The 27,143-nt window shown below is 46.1% G+C and overlaps 1 long non-coding RNA gene across 3 annotated transcripts in view; it reads left to right on the top strand.

The window, feature by feature from the left end:
- Positions 1-5,873: 5,873 nt before the first annotated feature.
- The window catches only part of LOC134341630 (uncharacterized), a 364,862-nt gene continuing 343,592 nt past the window's right edge, over positions 5,874-27,143 (top strand). The window contains exons 1-2 of one of the 3 annotated variants that reach the window (XR_010016808.1): positions 5,874-5,948; positions 23,265-23,432. This is a non-coding gene — a long non-coding RNA (uncharacterized LOC134341630). Of the gene's footprint in view, positions 5,949-8,995; positions 9,270-16,249; positions 16,361-23,264; positions 23,433-27,143 lie in introns of those variants that run through there. The other 2 variants (XR_010016801.1, XR_010016806.1) reach the window with 2 other exon arrangements.

Genomic DNA, 27,143 nt, shown 5'->3' with positions numbered 1-27,143 from the left:
ACCCTGACAGCACTCGCCATCAGTAAAAATCCTTCCAACCCCTACATCACTCCCCGCTTCTGTAAACATCACCGACCCCGACAGCACTCGCCATCTGTGGAAACCCTTCCAACCCCTACATCACTCCCCGTTTCTGTAAAACATCTCCTACCCCGACAGCACTCGCCATCTGTGAAAATCCTTCCAACCACTACATCACTCCCCGTTTCTGTAAACATCTCCGACCCCTACAGAACTCGCCATCTGTGGAAACCGTTCCAACCCCTACATCACTCCCCGTTTCTGTAAACATCTCCGACCCCGACAGCACTCGCCATCTGTGAAAACCCTTCCAACCCCTACATCACTCCCCGTTTCTGTAAACATCTCCGACCCCGACAGCACTCGCCATCTCAGTAAAACCCTTCCAACCCCGATATCACTCCCCGTTTCTGTAAACATCTCCGACCCCGACAGCACTCGCCATCTCAGTAAAACCCTTCACCATCCACCCTGGTGCAGTCAGGCGACAGCTGACCCGAGGAAGACACTGCCCATGGAACGATCTGCATGGCTGTCTTGACTAAACCTCTTCCCACTTCACTCCTGTAAAAAAAAGCTGTTCCCTTTTCTCAGTTCCTTTATCTCCACCAGATCTGTTCACAGGGTGAGATTTTCCTTTCCACGACATCAGAGATGTTCTCCTCCTGAACAGAATGAGTTTCCCTTCCTCCAGCATTGATACTGATCTCAGTCCAATCGATTCTATTTCCTGAAAATCCGCCTTCACACCAGCTTATAGTCACCTTAACATTGACAGAGTCCCTCTTGTCCTCACCTGTAGCCCCATGAGCCTCCACATCCAAGGCATCATCCTCCACAACTTCTGTCATCTCCAACCACCAAACACACCTTTATTCCACCACAACCCCCCCCCCCCGCCCCGCCAACACTGCTTTCCAGAGAGATTTCCCTGTCCATTCTCTCCTCCCTCCTAATCCCTTTCTTGGAACATGTCCTTCCAAGCGAGGGAAGTGCTACACCTTCCTATTTACCTCCTCCCTCAGCTCCATTCAGGATCACCATCAGCCCTTCCAGGTGAGGCAACACTTCACCTGCGGGTCTGTTGGGTTCATCTACTGTATCCGGCGTTCCCAGTGCGGCCTCCCGTTCATCAGTGAGACCCGATGTAGATTGGGAAACGTCTTTATCAAGCACATTCGTTCCGTCCGCAACGAACTGTATTTCCCGATGACCAACCATTTAAAATCCACGCTTCATCCCAATGTGACATGCCGGTTCATTGTTCCACTAACAAGATGAGGCCACTCTCTGGTTGGAGGATCAACACCTTATATTGCATCTGAGTCACCTCCAACTTGACGTCATGAGCATCGATTTCTTTAACTTCCACCTCAACCTTCTCCTTTCCCTCTCCCATTCTGTCCTCCCTCCTCGCTTCTCCTCCACTGCCTCATATTTCTCTCTGGTGCCTCCTCTCCTGCCCTTTCTCTCATGATCCACTCTCCCATGCTGTCAGATTCCTACTTTTCAGCCCATTGCCTTTTCCAGCCAATTGAGAAATGTGTGTGCTCGTCGGCGTCTAGAACGGAATTTTTATCAGTTTTAGCCGAGATAAAAAATAATCAACATGCGATAGTACTGGAGTGAATGCAGAGGAGAGTCAACACGCAATTTGATCGGATGGAAATTTATTAGAAATCAGGAAGTGAGATGTCATTATTTTCCTTGAAGCAGAGTAGGCACCGCAGGTTTCCGGAACAATTTGCGCTATTATCCATGAGTGCTGTGGTGTTAAACATTTCTCTGTAACATCGTTGTCTAATGTGACGGACAAGTGTAAGCTTTACTGTAAGTTCGTGTCGACTTTTTTTTTCATTTCATTATTATGCAAAAAATTAAAGTAACAAATGAGTTGCATTTTTGCCGATTTGGTCTTGAATGTCCCCAGAATTTGACCTGCTGTCTTAGACCGAAAGGGGTCTGGCGGTGACGAGAGCGAAAATATGTTGGAAAGCTGAAAATAAAAGGTAGGATGAGTTTAATAATTGGTAGGAGTGGAGGTCGCGGGGTGCGAGTATCGGAGAGTCTGTTCCTGGGCTGTGTTTCTCTCGGGCTCGAAACCAGATTTACTCTCCCCGCTGCCAATTCCTCCGATGATCGTTGATTCTGTAGAGTCAAGATCGGAAAAGTTGCGACCGCCTCCGAGAAGAGCTTAGATATTTTGTTTGTTAATTAGTTGAATAATTGACGTGAGCGGATGTTTCGCTGCGCTGATGAACTGCTCTCTGAACTTGGACTGAGTTACTCCATAAATAAACGTGTGTGTGCAGCAACTTAATATCATCAGCATGTCTCCGGTGTGTTGAAACATGTATTCAGAATCGTTGTAATTATTCTGATCCAATCAGGCAATGGTGTTATGAAGGAATTCGGCAACATTCACCGGCCACAGGATGGTGATGCTCCCGGAGATGGTGAGAAGTCAGATCACAGACCTCCTCCTGCTCTCCATCTCCGGGTCACTGCGGTTCTCCGCCTTGCTCTGACCCCTCAGCCCCTCGCGGACGCGACTGGTCACTAAAATGTGTCTGACTGTCAGAGCGTTGAACAGTAGTATTAACACGAACGGGAGTGATGGCGTTCGGACGGGAGAAAGCCGGTCATATCCCACCCACCCGGGATCCGTATAGTAGCCCAGTATTTCAATACAGTCCCGGGATATATTGTCAACCACTTTCACAGGATAATATATAAAGAATTCGGGCATATTACTAAACCAGAGCAGAACGCCGGTTGTTGTCAGAACCACAGCCGCAGTTTTCCCGGTGCAATATTTTATTTTCCACTTCTGGCAACAAATGGCGACGAACCGAAGAAAAGTAAAAGTGACGGTGAACCAGACAGGACAGTCTGTGACTGCCTCTCCCAGGACAGAGATCACACTGTAGGTTTTCTATGTTTCTATGAACATACATTTTGTGTCAGTAACAGATGTGGAAATGTTGGATTTGGTCTCTCAGCCAAATCGTTGACACAGCTTGGGAACAACTGGGTTCAAAGCATTAGTCCCTACAACACCGACTGGGACATCCTGCAGGCCCGGGAAGGGTCTGGTTATTCCTTGTATTTAAACACACAGAGACCAGGAACTGGAGAAGGCCACTCGGCCCCTCCACACCGTCCTGTCATTCAATAAGACCCGGAGCCCCCAACACCACTCCCATCCCCACTTTGCCCGGACCATTGGCCCCGCTCGCAGGGCAACAGTCTGCCGGTGTTTGCCCCCCAATGTGGTGAATCGCCACCACCGTGGGCTCAGACATTTCCACAGATGAGCCCCTCCTGTCCCCACCGGGACAAACATCCTGTCCGCCCCCTCTCTCACCGTCTTCATCCTTTCAATAAAATCCCCCTCTCCCTCCCCGGGGAACCGGCATCAAACCGACGGGCCGAGCGGTCTCCTCCTACCTCTCAGCGATACATCAGACTCCGGCCGCAGGAGACGCTTCACAAACGCCCCAACTTCCCTCAGAGGGAAATGGAAATAAATCAGAAAGCGGAACATTTACTTTGGGATTTGTTCCGCTCTGATGAGGAGTTTGACACTTGGGTGATCGACGGAGTCAACGGGGGTAACGCCCTCTCGGCCGGTCCGCCTCCGCGATTGGTTGTAACCAATGATTGACATCCCTTCACACCAATGGGAATAGCGCAGTGCCTTGAATCCTCTTGACAGCGGTGGGGGAGGAGGATGGTCACGTGATTAGTAGCCCAGCCGTCAAACCGATAAAGCTCGAGCACAGCAGCGCGTGTGTGACGTGAGACACAGCGCACGTGAGGGCAGATCCCGGTGTGGGGGGCCCATGTGTGACGTCAGGCGCGTGGGTGCGCCTAGGTGACGTCACCTGTGGGGGAGCGCTCATATTTAAAAGCACCTGAATGGACGTTTCTTATGATTTCAGTGGGACAACAACATTAATCCCGGGTTTCATCACTGAATCCAGTGTTGTGAGATGTAAAGTCCCCTGTTATGTGTCCGGCTGTGCCGTGTTGTTGGTGGAGTGGGCAGCGTGGTGTTTGTCTCGATTCGGGTCACAACACCAGAATTGCCAGCGGGGTCCACACACAGTGTATTAGTCAACAGAAAACCTCTCGTCCCTGCAGTCTCTGTCTCCTGGTAAACTCAACACCCTGACAATGTGGGTCGTAGATACCCCTTCCTCTCAGAGTCAGGGGATCACTCAGACAGCTGATCAAAGAGAGGAATTATATTTATTGGTCATTAAAGTTCACCCAGACTCGTTTGGACGGATTTGATGTGGAGTTCGGGGGTCACAGTGAAAGGGCCGGACGGCCGAACTCTCTCCGTTGTCCAAACATCCTTCCAGGTGAGGCGACCCTTCACCTGTGAATCTTCCGGGGTCGCCCGTTGTGTCCGCTGCTCCCGATGCTGCTCCTCTACACCGGTGACACCGGCTCCTCCGCAGTTGTGCGGGGTCGGGTTGTTTTTTTCGGGGAGATCGATGTTATTTTTCCCTTTTGTGGGAGGGGTGGGTTTTGGGGGTTGATGATCGGGATGCCGTTCATTTTTATACGGGGTTGGGGTGGGAGTTTGATTTTTTTTCTCTCGGAACGACTTTCATGTTCTTTGTTTCGTGGCTCACTGGAGAAAAAAAAAACTTAGAGTTGTTTATTGATAATAAATTAACCTTTGAACTATCTGCTCCGAGCGGGACTGCCCGGTGTCCAAACATTTTCATTCCGATTCCCATTCCCGTTGCGACGTGTCAACCCATCGCCTCCTCTTGTGCCAAGATGTGGCCACTCTCAGGGTCCAGGATCAGCGCCTTATCTTCCGTCGGTGTACCCTCCAACCTGATGGCATGAATATCGATTTCTCCTTCCGATGAAAAACCTCCCCCTCACCTCTCCCTCCCACTCCCTCTCTTCCTCTCTGACTTTTCACGTTCTCTCACCTGCTGATCACTTCTCTCTGGGTCCACTGCTCCATCCCTTTCTCCTATTCTCCACTCTCCTCTCCTATTAGATTCTATTTTCTTCTGCTCTTGAGTTTTCCCACCTACCTGGCTTCACCTATCACCTTCCAGCTCGGCATTTCCTCGCTCGCCCCGATTTTATTCAGATATTTCCCTCATTCCATCTCAGTCCTCAGTTCAACTGGAAACGTCGACTGTTGACTCTTTTCGATAGGAGCTGCCCGGCCTGCTGAGTTCCGCCAGCATTTTGTTTGTGTTGCTCTGGATTTCCAGCATCTGCCAACCTGGTCATGTTTGTGATTTACCTCTCCGTTGTCACTCCCGCCTCCGGCCACTGGTGGCGCTGCACGGACCTCCGGCCAGTGATGGCGCTGCATGGACCTCCGGCCACCGGCGGCGATGTGCAGACCTCCGGCCACCGGCGGTGATGTGCGGACCTCCGGCTACTTGTGGCGCTGCATGGACCTCCGGCTACTTGTGGCGCTGCGTGGACCTCCGGCCACCGGTGGCGATGTGCAGACCTCCGGCCACCGGCGGCGATGTGCAGACCTCCGGCCACCGGCGGCGATGTGCAGACCTCCGGACACCGGCGGCGCTGTGCAGACCTCCGGCCACCGGCGGCGATGTGCGGACCTCCGGCCACCGGCGGCGATGTGCAGACCTCCGCCCACCGGTGGCGATGTGCAGACCTCCGGCCACCGGCGGCGATGTGCAGACCTCCGGCCACCGGCGGCGATGTGCGGACCTCCGGCCACCGGCGGCGATGTGCGGACCTCCGGCCCCGGCGGCGCTGTGCAGACCTCCGGCCACCGGCGGCGATGTGCAGACCTCCGGCCACCGGCGGCGATGTACAGACCTCCGGCCACGGGTGGTGCTGCGGCGAATATCCTGCTGACCGTTGGCCCGGTGCCCATCGCAGGTGTCGCCGGCGGTTCTGCTATCGGGGAGGTGAGTAATGGGGGTTTGTGTAAATCGGGGGTTTGCTGCAGTTGGAAAGGGCCGGGACCGAGTTCTGCCGGACGGCTGCAGACTCCGGGCTCTCCGGTCCCGCAGCCCCGGTTTTAGCTTTGCGCCCGAGCCCGGGCTGTGGGATCAGTTAGTTGTGGTTCCCAGGCTGGGAGGGGGTTTGGGGTGAAGGGGATCTGTCTGTGTGTGTGGGTAGAGGTTACGGGTGGACTGTGGGTGTGGGGTGAGTGGTCGGAAAGATGTGGGACCCCAGGCCTGAAAGGGGACGGTTGTTAGAAAGTGGGATGTCCTTTCAGCAGGGGTGCAGTGCTAATGTTTTTAGGTGCTGGAGCTGACAAAATGCTTGTCATTTCCTATATCCCCTCTATCTATATATATGTCTCACCCAGTTTGTGTACCTGCTGATTTCATGTACTGGGCAACTTCCTTGCCCCATTCGAGTAATGAACAGGTAAACAAATTGAGTGTGGTATATATATCTTATTGTCAAAATCAGATTTATTATCACAGGCAATTGAAGTGAAATTTGTTTGACTCAGCAACAGCAGTTCAATGCAATACATAAATACATATTCTGGCATAGATAATAAATAAATTAAAACATAATAAATAAAAAACTAAATCATTATGCATAATGAATAGACCATAAGACAAAGGAGCAGAAGTAGGCCATTCGGCCCATCGAGTCTGCTCCGCCATTTTATCATGAACTGATCTATTTTATTCTATTTAGTCCCACTGCCCCGCCTTCTCACCATAACCTTTGATGCCCTGGCTACTCAGATACCTATCAATCTCTGCCTTAAATACACCCAATGACTTGGCCTCCACTGCTGCCCGTGGCAACAAATTCCATAGATTCACCGCCCTCTGGCTAAAAACATTTCTTCGCATTTCTGTTCTGAAAAGGCGCCCTTCAATCCTTAAGTCATGCCCTCTCGTACTAGACTCCCCCATCATGGGAAACAACTTTGCCACATCCACTCTGTCCATGTCTTTTAACATTCGAAATGTTTCTATGAGGTCTCCCCTCATTCTTCTAAACTCCAAGGAATACAGTCCAAGAGCGGACAAACGTTCCTCATATGTTAACCCTCTCATTCCCGGAATCATTCTAGTGAATCTTCTCTGTAACCCTCTCCAACGTCAGCACATCCTTTCTTAAATAAGGAGACCAAAACTGCCCACAGTACTCCAAGGGAGGTCTCACCAGTGCCTTATAAAGCTTCAACATCACATCCCTGCTCCTATACTCTATTCCTCCAGAAATGAATGCCAACATTGCATTCGCCTTCTTCACTACTGACTCAACCTGGAGGTTAACTTTAAGGGAATCCTGTACGAGGACTCCCAAGTCCCGTTGCATCTCAGAACTTTGAATTCTTTCCACCTTTAAATAATAGTCTGCCCGTTTATTTTTTCTGCCAAAGTGCATAACCATACACTTTCCAACATTGTACTTCATTTGCCACTTCTCTGCCCATTCTTCCAATCTATCCAAGTCTCTCTGCAGACTCTCCATTTCCTCAGCACTACCGGCCCCTCCACCTATCTTCGTATCGTCAGCAAACTTAGCCACAAAGCCCTCTATTCCATAATCCAAATCGTTGATGTACAATGTAAAAAGAAGCGGCCCCAACACGGACCCCTGTGGAACACCACTGGTAACCAGCAGCCAACCAGAATAGGATCCCTTTATTCCCACTCTCTGTTTCCTGCCAATCAGCCAACGCTCTATCCACGTATGTAACCTTCCTGTAATTCCATGGGCTCTTATCTTGTTAAGCAGCCTCATGTGTGGCACCTTGTCAAAGGCCTTCTGAAAATCCAAATATACAACATCCACTGGATCTCCCTTGTCTAGCCTACTGGTAATTTCCTCAAAAAATTGGATGAATAGATTGTTAAAAATGTGTAAAAACAGAAATGATGTATATTAAAAAGTGAAGTAGTGTCCAAAGCTTTCAAAGTCCATTCAGGAGTCGGATGGCAGAGGGGAAGAAGCTGTTCCTGAATCGCTGAGTGTGTGCCTTCAGGCTTCTGTATCTCCTGCCTGATGGTAACAGTCAGAAAAGGACATGCCCTGGGTGCTGGAGGTCCTTTGTAATGGATGCTGCCTTTCTGAGACACCGCTCCCTAAAGATGTCCTGGATACTTTGTAGGCTAGTACCCAAGATGGAGCTGACTAGATTTACAACCTTCTGCAGCTTCTCACGGTCCTGTGCAGTAGCCCCTCCATACCAGACAGTGATGCAGCCTGTCAGAATGCTCCCCACAGTGCAACTATAGAAGATTTTCAGCTTGTTTGTTGTCATGCCAAATCGCTTCAAACTCCTAATAAAGTATAGCTGCTGTCTTACCTTCTTTATCACTATGTCAGTATGCTGGGACAACCAACAGGAATTCTGCAGATGCTGGAAATTCAAGCAGCACACATCAAAGTTGCTGGTGAATGCAGCAGGCCAGGCAGCATCTCTAGGAAGAGGTACAGTCGACGTTTCAGGCCGAGTCCTGACGAAGGGTCTGGGCCTGAAACGTCGACTGTACCTCTTCCTAGAGATGCTGCCTGGCCTGCTGCGTTCACCAGCAACTTCAGTATGCTGGGACCAGGTTAGCTCCTCAGGGATCTTGATGCCCAGGAATTTAAAGCTACTCACTCTCTCTACTTATGATCACTCTATGATGATCGGTACGTGTTCCCCCGTCTTACTCTTCCTGAAGTCCACAATCAGCTCTTTCGTCTTACTGACATTGAGTGCCAGGTTGTTGCTGTGGCACCATTCCACTAGCTGGCATATCTCACTCCTGTACGCCCCCTCGTCACCACCTGAGATTCGACCAACAATGGTTGTATTGTCGGTAAGTTTGTAAATGGTGTTTGAGCTGTGTCTAACCACACAGTCATGTGTATACAGAGAGTAGAGCAGTGAGCTAAGCACACACCCCTGAGATGCGCCAGTGTTGATCGTCAGCGAAGAGGATATGTTATTACCAATCCGCACAGACTGTGTTCTTCTGGTTAGGAAGATGAGAATACAATTACAGAGGCCCAGGTTCTGCAACTTCTCAATTAGGATAGTGGGAATGATGGTATTAAATGCGGAGCTGTAGTCGATGAACAGCGGCCTGACATAGGTGCTTGTGTTGTCCAGATGGTCTAAAGCCGTGTGAAGAGCCATGGAGATTGCGTCTGCCGTTGACCTATTGTGACGACAGGCAAATTGCAGTGGGTCCAGGTCCTTGCTGAGGCGGGAGTTCATTTCAGTCATAACCAACCTCCCAAAGCATTTCCTCACTGTCGATGTAAGTGCGACTGGGCAATAGTCCTTAAGGCAGCCCACATTCTTCTTCTTTGGCACTGGTATAATGGTAAACCAAGATGAAAGAAATATATCAATTCCAGAGCTCCACAAAAATATAGTGATAGTTAAAACATTCACAGGATTTTAGCCTATCAGTACATTTCAGTGTATAACTGGTACAATAAAACATATAATACTTAATTTAATAATATGACAAAGTATTACTCAGTTGCACTCACTAATTATCATAAAATATAATTATCAAGCGAGTAAAGAAAAAGACACGAATCATGTATTTTACCGATTTAAAAGTAATTACCTACTTACCAAATGCCACCAATGAGAAGTTTCGCAATAATTTCCACAAAGGGTCAGGCGTAATATGTGTTCGGGGGTCTGAAGCAACTCTTGTCCTGGTGTCATCTGCTGATCTGTGGTACTGCAGCCATGTTGTGACGTACGGCTCAGGATTCCACTGAACTAGAGGAGGTCTGTGTAGTTTAACAAACATAAGTGCTGATACATGATCTATGACAGGGGTCCCCAACCTTTTTTGCACTGCGTTCCGGCCGACCGGTGGCGGGGGGGTGGATGGGGGCAGTGGGGTTGCCAACGGACAAGAGTAGCAGTCAAATACGTTCTGTTTAGAAACATAGAAACATTGAAAATAGGTGCAGGAGTAGGCCATTCGGCCCTTCGAGCCTGCACCGCCATTTATTATGATCATGGCTGATCATCCAACTCAGAACCCTGCACCAGCCTTCCCTCCATACCCCCTGATCCCCATAGTCACAAGGGCCATATCTCACTCCCTCTTAATTATAGCCAATGAACTGGCCTCAACTGTTTCCTGTGGCAGAGAATTCCACAGATTCACCACTCTCTGTGTGAAGAAGTTTTTCCTAATCTCGGTCCTAAAAGGCTTCCCCTTTATCCTCAAACTGTGACCCCTCGTTCTGGACTTGCCCAACATCGGGAACAATCTTCCTGCATCTAGCCTGTCCAATCCCTTTAGGATTTTATATGTTTCAATCAGATCCCCCCTCAATCTTCTAAATTCCAACGAGTACAAGCCCAGTTCATCCAGTCTTTCTTCATATGAAAGTCCTGCCATCCCAGGAATCAATCTGGTGAACCTTCTTTGTACTCCCTCTATGGCAAGGATGTCTTTCCTCAGATTAGGGGACCAAAACTGCACACAATACTCCAGGTGTGGTCTCACCAAGGCCTTGTACAACTGCAGTAGTACCTCCCTGCTCCTGTACTCGAATCCTCTCGCTATAAATGCCAGCATACCATTCGCCTTTTTCACCACCTGCTGTACCTGCATGCCCACTTTCAATGACTGGTGTATAATGACACCCAGGTCTCGTTGCACCTCCCCTTTTCCTAATCGGCCACCATTCAGATAATAATCTGTTTTCCTATTTTTGCCACCAAAGTGGATAACTTCACATTTATCCACATTAAATTGCATCTGCCACTCACCCAACCTATCCAAGTCACCCTGCATCCTCTTAGCATCCTCCTCACAGCTAACACTGCAACCCAGCTTCGTGTCATCCGCAAACTTGGAGATTCTGCATTTAATTCCTTCTTCCAAGTCATTAATATATATTGTAAACAACTGGGGTCCCAGCACTGTGCCTTGCGGTACCCCACTAGTCACTGCCTGCCATTCTGAAAAGGTTCTGTTTATTCCCACTCTTTGCTTCCTGTCTGCCAACCAATTCTCTATCCACATCAATACCTTACCCCCAATACCGTGTGCTTTAAGTTTGCACACTAATCTCCTGTGTGGGACCTTGTCAAAAGCCTTTTGAAAATCCAGATATACCACATCCATTGGTTCTCCCCTATCCACTCTACTAGTTATATCCTCAAAAAATGCTATGAGATTCGTCAGACATGATTTTGCTTTCACAAATCCATGCTGACTTTGTCCGATCATTTCACCGCTTTCCAAATGTGCTGTTATCACATCTTTGATAACTGGCTCCAGCAGTTTCCCCACCACCGACGTTAGGCTAACCGGTCTATAATTCCCCGGTTTCTCTCTCCCTCCTTTTTTAAAAAGTGGGGTTACATTAGCCACCCTTCAATCCTCAGGAACTCGTCCAGAATCTAACGAGTTTTGAAAAATTATCACTATGCATCCACTATTTCTTGAGCTACTTCCTTAAGCGCTCTGGGATGCAGACCATCTGGCCCTGGGGATTTATCTGCCTTTAATCCCTTCAATTTACCTAACACCACTTCCCTACTAACATGTATTTCGCTCAGTTCCTCCATCTCACTGGACCCCCTGTCCCCTACTATTTCTGGAAGATTATTTATGTCCTCCTCAGTGAAGACAGAACCAAAGTAATTATTCAATTGGTCTGCCATGTCCTTGCTCCCCATAATCAATTCACCTGTTTCTGTCTGTAGGGGACCTACATTTGTCTTTACCAGTCTTTTCCTTTTTACATATCTATAAAAGCTTTTACAGTCAGCTTTTATGTTCCCTGCCAATTTTCTCTCATAATCTCTTTTCCCCTTCCTAATTAAGGCCTTTGTCCTCCTCTGCTGAACTCTGAATTTCTCCGAGTCCTCAGGTGAGCCACTTTTTCTGGCTAAACCGAGAAAGACTACAATGACCATGAAGCCTTCCGCGGGCATCAGTGCACATGCATGACCTGCTGGTTTTTTTTTCCTGCGAAACGTTTTTGGTGATTGTGATTGCGGGGGTGGGGGGGCGGGTGGTATTAATCACGACCGGAATATAGGTGATAAGTGGTTAATACACTCAATTTCGTTTCTAAAAAAGTTTATCTAACGAATTTAATATTAAACACACAGCGCATATTTTCCTTGCATGAATATAGTGATTAGCCAATTATCAGGGGAGGACAGGGGAGCTTGAAGTAAGTGTGGAACGAACTTCCAGTTGAAGTGCTAGAGGCAGGTTCGATATTATCATTTTTAAAGAAAAATTGGATAGGTATATGGACAGGAAAGGAATGGAGGGTTATGGGCTGAGTGCAGGTCGGTGGGACTAGGTGACAGTAGCGTTCGGCATGGACTAGAAGGGCAGAGATGGCCTGTTTCCATGCTGTAATTGTTATATGGTTATACAAGTCACTTATAAGTCAATAGCATCATAACATTTTAAGTAACGTTTGGGTATTAAATACTCAGCGCATATTTTCCTTGTATGGACATGTAAAATCATTGCAACGCAGCAATATCGCTGAATCAGTGGGAGCCCTGGCTTGTTTTCCTGCAACAAGACGATCCTATCGAGGGGTGACGGGAAACAGTGATACTTGAAGGGTGTTCCTTATGTCCAGTCTATTCCGCAATTTAGTTTTCGTTGCATTCATTGCGGAAAACTCCGCTTCGCAGAAAAATGTTGGAAATGAAAGCAACGTTTTCAGTGCTTTCGTAGCTATCTCAGGATATTTAGCAAACAACAGGAATTCTGCAGATGCTGGAAATTCAAACAACACACATCAAATTTGCTGGCGAACGCAGCAGGCCAGGCAGCATCTCTAGGAAGAGGTACAGTCGACGTTTCAGACCGAGACCCTTCGTCAGGACTAACTGAAGGAAGAGTTAGTAAGAGATTTGAAAGGGGGAGGGGGAGGGGGAGATCCAAAATGATAGGAGAAGACAGGAGGGGGAGGGATGGAGCCAAGAGATGGACAGGTGATTGGCAAAGGGGATATGAGAGGATCATGGGACAGGAGGTCCGGGGAGAAAGAAAAGGTGGGGGGAACCCAGAGGATGGGCAAGGGGTATAGTAAGAGGGACAGAGGGAGAAAAAGGAGAGAGAGAAAAAGAATGCGTATATAAATACATAACGGATGGGGTACGAGGGGGAGGTGGGGCATTAGCGGAAGTTAGAGAAGTCGATGTTCATGCCATCAGGTTGGAGGCTTACCCAGAAGAAATATAAGGTGTTGTTCCTCCAACCTGAGTGTGGCTTCAACTTTACAGTAGAGGAGGCCGTGGATAAACATGTCAGAATGGGAATGGGATGTGGAATTAAAATGTGTGGCTGAATGTGTGATCGTTTTGCTGAACACCTACACTTTGTCCTCCAGAGAAAGCAGGATCTCCCAGTGGCCACACATTTTAATTCCTCATCCAATTCTCATTCTGACATGCTTATCCACGGCCTCCTCTACTGTAAAGTTGAAGCCACACTCAGGTTGGAGGAATAACACCTTATATTTCTTCTGGGTAGCCTCCAACCTGATGGCATGAACATCGACTTCTCTAATTTCCGCTAATGCCCCACCTCCCCCTCGTACCCCATCCGTTATTTATTTTTATACACATATTCTTTCTCTCACTCTCCTTTTTCTCCCTCTGTCCCTCTGACTATACCCTTTGCCCATCCTCTGGGTTCCCCCCCACCCTTGTCTTTCTCCCGGACCTCCTGTCCCATGATCCTCTCGTATCCCCTTTGCCAATCACCTGTCCAGCTCTTGGCTCCATCCCTCCCCCTCCTGTCTTCTCCTATCATTTTGGATCACCCCGTCCCCCTCCCACGTTCAAATCTCTTACTAACTCTTCCTTCAGTTAGTCCTGACGAAGGGTCTCGGCCTGAAACGTCGACTGTACCTCTTCCAAGAGATGCTGCCTGGCCTGCTGCATTCGCCAGCAACTTTGATGTGTATTGTCAGGATATTTAGCCTTGACTTTGATCCAGAATGCCGGCAGAGATGTTATGTCAAACGTACTTTTCAGCCCACCGTCATCTGCAAGCTCGAGGAGTTGATCTCCTTCCCGCGCTGACATGTATGACGCGCGGGTAATGATCTTGCGTGCATTCAAGCTCAACAGTGGGCGTGACAGGGATTAAGGAAAGGTGCAGCTGACTTATATCGCCAAATCATATCGTTTCCTCGTGGCCCGGTAGCACATGCTTTGCGGCCCGGTACCGGTCCACGGCCCGGTGGTTGGGGACTGCTGATCTATGAGAATCCTTGAGTGTGTTGTTGTTATTATCCAGTTGATGTGACTGAATCCTCTCTCACACTCAGCAGTACTAATAGGAATAACTTGTGAACAGCTCAGTTATGGGCATAAATCTTGGGGGATGTGGCGTCCACGATTCTCCACATAATCTCTGAAGGCATTTATTACAGAGGAAGACGAAAGCTTCAACCTCTTGCAGAGAGATGATATTGCAGCTTCTCCATAATTCTCCATCAGACAGAAGGTACCGAAGCATCCGGGCTCACACGACAAGACTGCGTAACAGTTTCTTCCCCCAAGCCATCAGACTCCTCAATACCCAGTCTAGACTGACATTCACATCATTTATTATTATATTGTAATTTGCCCGCTACTGTGCCTATTGTCTTGTTTATAAATTATTGTACTGCCCTGCATTGTTTTTGCGCACTTTATGTAGTCCTGTGCAGGTCTGTAGTCTAGTGCTGTTTTTTAATGTTGTTTTTACGTCGTCTAGGGTAGCCTTGTGCTGTCTCACATAGTCTAGTGTAGTTTTGTGTCGTTTTATGTAGCACCAGGGTCCTGGAGAAACGTTGTCTCGTTTTTACTGTGTACTGTACTAGTGGTTTATGGTCGAAATGACAATAAAATACGACTTGACTTGAAAAAACATTAAGCAGTATTTCAGCCGGCCAGTTATCTTTATCAAGGACACACATTTCATTTAGCAGGGAATTAATACATACTTTGAGGTTTATAAGTTTTAGAACTTTTCAAGAATGTTGCTGTGAACATAAGGTGCTGCAAGTTGTTTATAAGACGAGTAAGAAACTGTCGATAATTAATGAAGACAATTTTGTTGTTGCTTGTTAAGGTAATTTCTCCAAATTTCCCCTTTTCAACTGCCTCTTGAGCTTCTAGAGTTTTTGTACCAGGTTGGTCTTTCAGTCCATGCAGTTGGGTCAGTTTGTCTGCATAAACAGTCGTAGTAGTGCGTTTCTGTAAACACTCTGACAGTAAACCAAGTTCATGCAACGTGTCATACGTTAGAGCTCAGTCCAATAGAAACTGTTCTGAAGAATCTTTTCAACAGTCCTTCATAGGTTTTTCTGTCACTCCCAGATCTTGTTTCATTCTTCATTGCTTTTTCAAAGTGAAAACACAGTGCTTCATAATTTTGCCGCACTGCTGAAACTGTTCGAAACGAGCTAGCCACGCACCTGGTGCCCAGAACACGGCCTATTTTGCAAATTTGTTGTTCTAGTTGAGAGGCACATTAAGACAGTTCCTTTTGATTTAGAAGTGATCTACTGTAAACAGAGTACAATTTATCCATAAATGATTGAAAATGGTTTATTCTATGAACTTCTCTCACTGAATCACCAACTGCAAGTTCTAATCTGTGACTAAGACCGTGCCAATTTGTCACATCAGGGTAATGTTCCTTGAGAATTGTAGCAACACCAGATTTGACACCAGGCATTATGTTCACCCGATCACTAGCAAATGCTACAAGGTTCTGTTTCAAGTAAGAGTCATCAAACCCATGGTTCATGAGATAATTCAAAAGATGCTCTACAATAGTTGCAGCTTTCTGATCAGGCAGTTCAATTAGATCTAAAAACATAAAATGGGGATCACTTTCCTTATCACATTTCAAATAAACTATTTGGGCGGTCTTAATGCTCAGGCTTGTGGAGTCATCAATGAGAACAGAAAATTTGCCATTTTTTCTGTTTGATATGCTAGCAAATTTTCTTTTTCATATTAATGGCTACTGTTGCAGTCAGAAGTTTACAAACACCATAGCCAAATACTCAGTTTTACACAATTTCTGACATTTAATCCAAGTAAACATTCCCAGTCTTAGGTCAGTTAGGATCAGTACTTTATTTTAAGAATGTGAAATGTCAGAATAATAGTAGAGAGAATAATAGTAGAGGGTGTAAAAGAGGTTTACCAGGATATTGTCTACATTAGAGGATATGAGCTATAACGAGAGGTTGGACAAACTTGTGTTGTTTTCTCCAGAGCGGCGCAGGCTGAGGTGAGACTGGATGAACGTTTATAAGATTACGAGAGGAATAGATAGAGTGGACAGACGATATATTTCTCCTGGGCGTTGAACTGTCTAACACATTTAAGGTGAGAGGAGATGTGAGCGGCAAGTTTGTTTCTTTCTACATGAGTGGTGGGTAGCTGGAGTGCTCTGCGTGGGGTGATGGGAGACCCCACCAGTCACGTGATCCCATTTGCCCCTCGCACTTAACAGCAGATATAACAAGTTCTTCGCGCATGCTCACAGTCTCCAGATGGGTTGTGCTGAAGTGGATCTGATGTTGGCCGTGAGCCCTGAACTGAGGGCCATTTTGTACCAAGTTATCTGGGCTCGTCAAAAATGTGTAGACTTCACTGAACCTGCATTGAATGATCCAAACCAGGAGCCCAGGCTGTCTATTTCCGCAGAATTGAAATGGGAGTCCTGCCCACAGCTCACGTGAGGCTGTTTCCCGCAGATCTGCCCTGCCTTCCACTTTGTGACGCAAGATCGTGTGGTGTGTGGTGTGTGCTTATAGTCCCCGGATGGGTGGTAATGCTTCCTCCATGTTGTGTTGGGGAAATCTGATGTTGGCCCCGAGACCCGTTAACTTCCCCCAACTCGCCTGGCTTCCTGAGGCTCCTCGCATTTGTCCTTGAGCTTTATGGCTGTTGTGCCTTCTCCCCGATTAGGGTGGGTGAGAAAGGAGAACGTCCCAGGTTTTGGGGTTCTTTGATTTCACTGTCGGCTTTACCGAGGGACTGGGAAGACTAGGGGGGAGAATGGTTTCTGTGATGTGCTGCTCTGTAGCCAAAGTTCTCTGCCGTTCCTCGCAGTCACGAGCAGGGTAGTTACCATACAAAAGCGTGAAGTGTCCAGATCAGAAACTTTCTGTTGTGTGTTGATAAAAATTTGGTGAGGGTCAAAGGGCATATGCCAAAGTTCTTATTGTTTGTTCTAACTTGGTCATTTTAGGATCTTTTGTACAGTAGTATTTGAGATTAATTCAGTATCTGTGTATTGCTGGAGGACCAACAGTGATTGTCCTTGATCCCTTCTCCTACCTGGTTCCATCTGCTCATTCCTGTCCATCTTGTTCAACCTCTGTCCACTTTCCTAACCCCACTTCAGTGATGTATACCAACCATCTAGGTCAACCTCGGTCCACCCTGTATCCCACCTCCTCAATGTTATATATCAGCAATCTTTCTTCTAACCTTGTCTTCATTGTGAAGTGTTATTTTACACCTTTGGCCTTGCTGAGTTATTTCCAGAATCAGTTTCTGTTAGCTGGAATGCCAGAGGGTCATCAGGTACCAGTTCTGTTGTGCATTGGTGTGGAGCTGCTAGTTATTGAACTGTGACTGTCTGACACACTGCAGCATTTTACTGGCAGCAAAGAGTACTGTGAGAGTTGGTGCTTGGGTTATAATCCTGTGATCTACATTCCAGGCATATGGAACTGTTGGTGTTTTGGCTTTGACATTGGTTAGTGCTTCTACAGATGGGGCTGGATGGTAGTCCTTCTACAATGAAGCAGAAATTTCGAGCAGCTGGACGTTGGTTGTGGGGAAATCCCGGATTGCACTACCCAGTGTGAGATGTGGGGACAATGTGTGAGACTCTCACTGTTGGTGAGTGGCAGATTCAGCTGTGTGACTCTGAGGTTGGGTCCTGGGATATCACAGTTTTTGATCCAGGTAAAATGGACCTGGGGATCGAGCTGCTTGGGCTTATGAGGTGTTGAGTGAGTATTTCTGGTCTGGGATCAGATGTTTGTTTCTGGAGTTCCTTTGGAAGCAATGACTGCTAATCTGAGGAGAGGATGAGTTCCCATTCCATCCTCACAGGGAGAGGCGATGAGTAAATGGGCTGTTCCATGTTTACAACAGTGGAAATAGACCCGTGAGTTTGGTGTTCAAACTGTGTTTGGAAATCCCCCCTCACTGTCACCTGTCTGTCACTCGGTGGGGAAATCAAGCAGAATCTGAACTTGCTGGAGATCTGCACTAAAAAATGAAAATGTTAGAAGTCATTCTGATGAAACGTTATTAACCTGAATTGTAAAGTTTGTTCCTCTCCCCACAGCTGTTCCTTACCTGCTGAGTGTTTCTGGAAATTCCAGTTTCTTTTTATTACATTCACCTTGGAATGGTTGATATTTCCTGAAATGGACCTCATTTAACCTGGAAATGGAAATGGCTCGTTCTGTGATAGTAGAACAGTAAAGAAAGCACAACTTTTCCCTATAAATTATTCTGGTACCAATTTGTTATTCCTGGAAATGTGTTCAGTACGTTGTTGATAACAAGGTTGATAAGAATAATCTCAGGAATGATTGGCTTTATGTATTGTTATGAACCAGCAGCAATAGATATGAAAATGAGTCAGGCTTTATAAGCAAACAACAAAATTTATTAATCTCTGCTCAAAAACACAGAAAAGTAAACAAATGACGAACATAACTGGAAGTTAACAGTTATGCGGCAATATCTAACAAACAGTCAAACTTAGAAACAGTTCTCATTGAAGCACAGTCTTAAAGCGGTAAATTCAGAAGTCCAAGTGATTTATACAATCATTAAGGAGAGGCTTCTCCGAAACAACAATTCCCTTGAGAAATGACAAATCTGTTGATCACAGTGGAGAGATGCCTTGTCAGACGAAATCACGAAGAAATAAAGTGTCTTAAAGTAACTGACCTTTTGGCTGGAGGGTGGTCACTGCACAAACCTTCCCGACCTTGCAGGGGTTTAACTCGAACGTGCATGCCACAATTTCCGGAACGAAGATTCAAAAAGTTCGATCGCTTCCAAATCGCTGAACAACATTAACTTTATCCAATCCTTTGGGTTCGGATAACACTGGTAATGTCTTCACTCTCCGATACTAGACTGTGAGGGAAAATAAACGTACTGAACGACATTAACTTTACCCAATCCTTTGGGTTCGGATAACACCGGTAATGTCTTCACTCCGATACTAGACTGTGAGGGAAAATAAACGTACTGAACGACATTAACTTTACCCAATCCTTTGGGTTCGGATAACACCGGTAATGTCTTCACTCTCCGATACTAGACTGTGAGGGGAAAATAAACGTGTAACAAACAAAATCGGTGACGTCCAGCACAACAGCCGACCGGCAACAACGTGGTTGAACCAAGAACTGTGTCAGAGTGGCGGCTTTTCTTTTATACCATGTCATCACGTGACATTACATCACTCCACTGTCACAAGACCATTCCATCATCCCACTCACAAGACCATTACATCATCCCACTCACAAGACCATTACATCATCCCACTCACAAGACCATTCCATCCTCCCACTGTCACAAGACCATTCCATCATCCCACTCACAAGACCATTCCATCCTCCCACTCACAAGACCATTCCATCATCCCACTCACAAGACCATTACATCATCCCACTCACAAGACCATTACATCATCCCACTCACAAGACCATTCCATCCTCCCACTGTCACAAGACCATTCCATCATCCCACTCACAAGACCATTCCATCCTCCCACTCACAAGACCATTCCATCATCCCACTCACAAGACCATTACATCATCCCACTCACAAGACCATTCCATCATCCCACTCACAAGATCATTCCATCATCCCACTCACAAGACCATTCCATCATCCCACTCACAAGACCATTACATCATCCCACTCACAAGACCATTACATCATCCCACTCACAAGATCATTCCATCATCCCACTCACAAGACCATTCCATCATCCCACTCACAAGACCATTCCATCATCCCACTCACAAGACCATTACATCATCCCACTCACAAGACCATTCCATCCTCCCACTGTCACAAGACCATTCCATCCTCCCACTCACAAGACCATTCCATCATCCCACTGTCACAAGACCATTCCATCATCCCACTCACAAGACCATTCCATCATCCCACTCACAAGACCATTACATCCTCCCACTCACAAGACCATTCCATCATCCCACTCACAAGACCATTCCATCCTCCCACTGTCACAAGACCATTCCATCATCCCACTCACAAGACCATTCCATCATCCCACTCACAAGACCATTCCATCATCCCACTGTCACAAGACCATTCCATCATCCCACTCACAAGACCATTCCATCATCCCACTCACAAGACCATTCCATCATCCCACTCACAAGACCATTCCATCATCCCACTCACAAGACCATTCCATCCTCCCACTCACAAGACCATTCCATCCTCCCACTCACAAGACCATTCCATCATCCCACTCACAAGACCATTCCATCCTCCCACTCACAAGACCATTCCATCCTCCCACTCACAAGACCATTCCATCCTCCCACTGTCACAAGACCATTCCATCCTCCCACTCACAAGACCATTCCATCATCCCACTCACAAGACCATTCCATCCTCCCACTCACAAGACCATTCCATCATCCCACTCACAAGACCATTCCATCCTCCCACTCACAAGACCATTCCATCATCCCACTCACAAGACCATTCCATCATCCCACTGTCACAAGACCATTCCATCATCCCACTCACAAGACCATTCCATCCTCCCACTCACAAGACCATTCCATCCTCCCACTCACAAGACCTTTCCATCCTCCCACTCACAAGACCATTCCATCCTCCCACTCACAAGACCATTCCATCATCCCACTCACAAGACCATTCCATCATCCCACTCACAAGACCATTCCATCATCCCACTCACAAGACCATTCCATCATCCCACTGTCACAAGACCATTCCATCATCCCACTCACAAGACCATTCCATCATCCCACTCACAAGACCATTCCGTCATCCCACTGTCACAAGACCATTCCGTCATCCCACTCACAAGACCATTCCATCATCCCACTCACAAGACCATTCCATCCTCCCACTCACAAGACCATTCCATCATCCCACTCACAAGACCATTCCATCCTCCCACTCACAAGACCATTCCATCATCCCACTCACAAGACCATTCCATCATCCCACTCACAAGACCATTCCATCATCCCACTCACAAGACCATTCCATCATCCCACTCACAAGACCATTCCGTCATCCCACTGTCACAAGACCATTCCGTCATCCCACTCACAAGACCATTCCGTCATCCCACTCACAAGACCATTCCATCATCCCACTCACAAGACCATTCCATCATCCCACTGTCACAAGACCATTCCATCCTCCCACTGTCACAAGACCATTCCATCCTCCCACTGTCACAAGACCATTCTATCATCCCACTGTCACAAGACCATTCCATCATCCCACTCACAAGACCATTCCATCATCCCACTCACAAGACCATTCCATCCTCCCACTCACAAGACCATTCCATCATCCCACTGTCACAAGACCATTCCATCATCCCACTCACAAGACCATTCCATCATCCCACTCACAAGACCATTCCATCATCCCACTCACAAGACCATTCCGTCATCCCACTCACAAGACCATTCCGTCATCCCACTGTCACAAGACCATTCCGTCATCCCACTCACAAGACCATTCCACCATCCCACTCACAAGACCATTCCATCATCCCACTCACAAGACCATTCCATCATCCCACTGTCACAAGACCATTCCATCCTCCCACTGTCACAAGACCATTCCATCCTCCCACTGTCACAAGACCATTCCATCATCCCACTCACAAGACCATTCCATCCTCCCACTCACAAGACCATTCCATCATCCCACTCACAAGACCATTCCATCCTCCCACTCACAAGACCATTCCATCATCCCACTCACAAGACCATTCCATCATCCCACTCACAAGACCATTCCATCATCCCACTCACAAGACCATTCCATCATCCCACTCACAAGACCATTCCATCATCCCACTCACAAGACCATTCCATCATCCCACTCACAAGACCTTTACATCATCCCACTCACAAGACCATTACATCATCCCACTCACAAGACCATTCCATCATCCCACTCACAAGACCATTCCATCATCCCACTCACAAGACCATTCCGTCATCCCACTCACAAGACCATTCCATCCTCCCACTCACAAGACCATTCCATCATCCCACTCACAAGACCATTCCATCATCCCACTCACAAGACCATTCCATCATCCCACTCACAAGACCATTCCGTCATCCCACTCACAAGACCATTCCATCCTCCCACTCACAAGACCATTCCATCATCCCACTCACAAAATCTTACTGTGGCAGGTAACAGTATGAGGAGTAAAGAAAGCACAACTTTTCCCTGTAAATTATCCTGGTACCAATCTGTCTGTCATTCTTGGAAATGTGTTTCGTACAGTTGTTGCTAACGAGGTTTACAAGAATAACCTCAGGAATGATCGGCGTTATGTATGAGGAGCATTTGATGGTTCTGGACCTGTGCTCAATGGAGTTCAGAGGGACGGTGGGGGTGGTGGAGGGATGTATGGTTAAGTAAACCTACCGAATGCTGAAAAGCCTGGATACAATGGATATGGAGAGGATGTTTCCATTAGACAGACAGTCTGATCTGACAGCAGAGTCTCTAAATAAATATGCTTCCCTTTAAAACTGAGATGAGGAAAATTTTTTGACCTAAATATATCTGATCTGTGGAATTTGTTGCCACAGAGGTTGGTTGAAGCTGCCATTTGGGTATATTTATGACAGAAATTAATATGTTCATGATTGCTAAGTAGCTTCAGGGTTACAGGAGGAAGGCAGGAATATGGTGTTGGAATAAAACTCAGCCATGGTTGAGTGGTGAGGCAGACCAGATGGATCGAATCACCTAATTCTGTTCCTGTGTCTTGTGTCTCACCATGACTGAATGATGGCTCCTTCTTATCCCATATCGTTTTGTGATGTGTGAGAGAAAGTAAAAGATTGTTCACTGAGATCATTATATTTGCCTTTAACGTTTAAATTTCAGTGAGTTTTGTTCTTAGAAACATTAAGCAGGAATGTTTGGTTCTCAATTTTATTGTTAATGTGCTTCATTATCTTTCATGTTAAAGTTAGACCTGCAGTGAGAGATTTATTGGTAGAAAAACCCCAACTGGAAGCAAACCACGACTGAAGACGAGGGAACAGCAACAAGTGAACCAGCCCGAGGATTGAGAGCATCAACTGGAGAGGACCCATCTGACTCGGAGATTCCAGTGACTCTGTCAGGAGAAAGTTTGGTGAGTCTCATTTACTCAAACTGTGGTCCTTCAGACATTACATAACTGTACAAAGGAAGGTAGGAAATAGTTGGAGTGAGACTGAATGTGCCCAGAAGAACCAGTTATGCCTCTGTCAGACCCAGTTACAATCACTCCAGGTCTGGTAATGGGCTTCCAGCAGCCCAGCCCTTTAAAACCACTCCCATTCTGTGGAAGTGGAATCCGGATAAAGTCACTCAGAGACCGTATAAGTACAAACTCTTTATTCCAAGCACCCGGGGCTTACTCAGTTAGTCGCTCAAACAGGAACAGTCTATGACTGTTCCCACCCAATCCACTAACTGACTAACAATTCCCCTTACACCACAGGTATATCCATCCAGATACCCCCCCACACAAGACAGGCTGGAGACAAAGTTATTTAGTACATGACAGCCCCTAAAGACAAATTACAAGATAGTCATAATGGCTTTCACACACAGAACAGACTGAAGCTGTCCTGTCTGTATGCATGATTGCACAAGGAGATAAGCATCCTGAAACCCCAGCGAGCGACCCTCAAGAAGAAATATGGCTCAGCGTGGCTTAGCACATCTGTTGATCATCAGCAGTTTCTTTCAGTAAAACAGGCTGCTATTGTTTAACGAAGTGTTGACCCTTTACATACTTTATCATTCCCTCCTTTTGATCATTACATGATCAACAAAGCAGTAATTTTTTACAGAGAAAGCCACTGAGTACAGCATTGACTTATCAGTGGGTAAAAACAGCGTACAACAGTAACTATAACAATGATATGTACAACTATTAGGCCATACTGCAATATCATGCCCCACATATTACCGAACAGACTTTCGAAGACCACCATTTGGACCCTTCAGTGAACCCGTGTAAATCCTGCCCTACTCTCTTGATGCTGTCAGTCTCCTTGGCAGTGTGCTCGGAAAGGGATGTAATGTTAGTAGACTCATCAGGGATATAGGTGCAGCATTCTGTGTCAATAACAACACAGGTTCCCCCTTTATCTGCCAGGATAAAATGTAAAGCCATACGATTCTGTAGGACTGTTTGCCGGATTGCAATCATTTCAGTGGATATTTCTGTTACTTGGGCCTGTGTTTCTGTCAGGGCCCCTGCAGTATTGTGGCCAGCTCCTCAAGTGTTGTAGCCAAATTGATTATCTGTCATGAATTCCTGGCTACTCCATAGGAGAGAAAAGTGATCATCCAAAATCGCTCAGTCTCAGTTATTCCTCTCCGCTGCTGGGCACCTGCAAGTATGGCCAGGATGCATGTTTCCCAGTATAGGAAGTTCCGTTTGGTGGGGGCCTGAGATACCATCCCTCAAAACACTGACAGCCACAGTCATCTCTGCCTGGACCACAGTTCCTCACCTCACTTCCCTGGGTGTTATTTGAGAATGCCCAGGCTGAGAGTTCCTCACTCTGGTTCAGTGGGATTACTGCTGCGTAATCGGCAACAATGAATATTTACCGAGACAGGTTTTATAAAAGCAACTAAACATTTATTAAACACATATAAACGATAAGGAAGAAAAAACAAAGGAAAACTTTAACTGGAGGTTAGCAGGTACACAGTTGTTCACCAGCTCGCCACTCGTCTCTGGTTCTTAAAGTGTTAAAAGCTGAAAACAATTCTTAAAGCGATACAGTCGGATACAGTTCTTAAAGCGATAACTTCGAAAGTCCAACAGTTTTACACATTCAGTTGGGAGAGACTTCTCTGGAGAACGATTTCTTCACTGACGCACCTTTACTGCCGGTTTTGTCCACAGGATTCCCGATGCCAAAAATAAACAGTTTAAATCGACTGACCTTAAATTCCTTTCAGAGAGAGAGAGAGCCTTTGTGCATGAACTCATTGTGGTTTTACAAGAGTTATCTCGATGCAGCTTCTCTTCAACGAAGACTCAATTAGGCCGATCCTTTATTAAACTGCCAACCGATGCTGACTTCTCTCGATCCTTCACTTCGATGAATTCTTCACTCTCCCTTCAAAACTGTCCGAATTGAGTAAATTGGCACTTCCAGCCACAAATTCCCAGCTCAAATACAATATCTTGTAAGAGAACGCACCTTCCATTTTAAAAATGAGACTGTGTCACGAAAACAACCACGCAACAGAAATGGAGGCACAACACGTCCTACCTGGAAATCTACAAACTCAAAAACCCACTGCATCACCTGAGTCGACCCTTATATAGTCACGGGGCACATGTCATCACGTGACCTCACAACGGCGGGAAAATCACATCAGGTGACCATTACATCATTCTCACAAAAACCACAGATCTCCTTGAGCATGTAACACCTCCCTCCAAAAAAAAAATTTTTGGTCTCTTGAAGAACAAAAATTTAACAATTTATACAAAAAAATACTAAGGTATAAAATTTACAAAATACACGATATATATAATCTTATCTTTCAGCCCTTTACAAACTATGTACAGTAGGAGTGTTACAAATGATAAAATATCACTCCAAAAAAAAACAAATTTTCATTGTACATTTAACATCTAGACAAACAGTCAGCAATCACATTGTCTTTACCCTTGATATGAGTGATCAAAATATTGTACTCCTGTAACATTAAACTGGATTATTAAATTGGAGTTTAATTTCCTTAACAGTCACAGTGGCAAATTCTCTTTCATAATACGGCTCACCAGATACAGGAATTGGCTGCAGTGGGGCCACTGGAGGAACCTGATTAGGTTTACCAACAATTTGACATGTTTGACACGTTCTACAAAATGTTGCCACATCTTATCTTAAACTAGGCCAATAAAAATGTTTAGAAACTTTGTTCATAGTTTTCTTTACCCCTAAATGACCACCCAAAGGAATACTATGAGCCATAGTCCAAATCTCATTTCGGTAAATTTTAGGAACAACAACCTGATGATTAACTTCCCATTCCTCACTAGCGGGAATTGTAGGCGATCTCCTCTTTCTCATTAATACCCCTTTTTCAAAATAATATCCTACTGGTACTTTTCCAATTTCACTATCTGGAAGAGCTTGTTCTTTTAATTTAACTGTCTCAGGATCCCTACCCTGCTCTGCTATCATCTCCTTCCGAGATAGAGACAAATCTTCCTCATCAGACTTACCACCAAAATCCTGATCAAATAAGGTAGGTAAGGAAGTTTCTGATACATCCTCAAAATTCAAATCTTGATTTGAACTGTCATGGGTAACAACCACATCCTTTACATCCGTCTTTTTAGCCATAGCTCTTGTTACAACACAGGAAGAATCTGTGTTAGAATCCCTCTGTGGTTCCTCAGACTTTGAATTCATTGTCAAATGCACTTCAGGAAAAACTTGTCCACCTGCTAAATCATGCCCTAACAAAAAAGAAACATCATTCACAGGTAAACTGGATTGTAGTCTTACTTTAACAACCCCTGTAACTAATCCTGACCTTAAATTTACTCTATGTATGTACTGGCATAAGGGCACTCCCTACTCCTCTTACATAATTTACCTCACCAGTGTCAGACTCATCATTAAACCTTAACACACTGTGTAATATTAGTGATTGTGAAGTTCCAGTATCTCTGAGTATCCTTATCGGTTCTGCATTGGCTCCTTCTTTCAAAGATGCAAATCCTTCTGTTATAAAAGCCTCATATCCCTTCTTAACTTGGTCAGACTCTGACACATCTTCATTAATATTTTCTAAACCCTGTGGTTTTACAGGTTTT

This window comes from Mobula hypostoma, unplaced genomic scaffold, assembly GCF_963921235.1.
Source record: "Mobula hypostoma unplaced genomic scaffold, sMobHyp1.1 scaffold_36, whole genome shotgun sequence".
Classification (NCBI taxonomy): domain Eukaryota; kingdom Metazoa; phylum Chordata; class Chondrichthyes; order Myliobatiformes; family Myliobatidae; genus Mobula; species Mobula hypostoma.
This window is presented reverse-complemented; position numbering and strand designations above follow the sequence as displayed.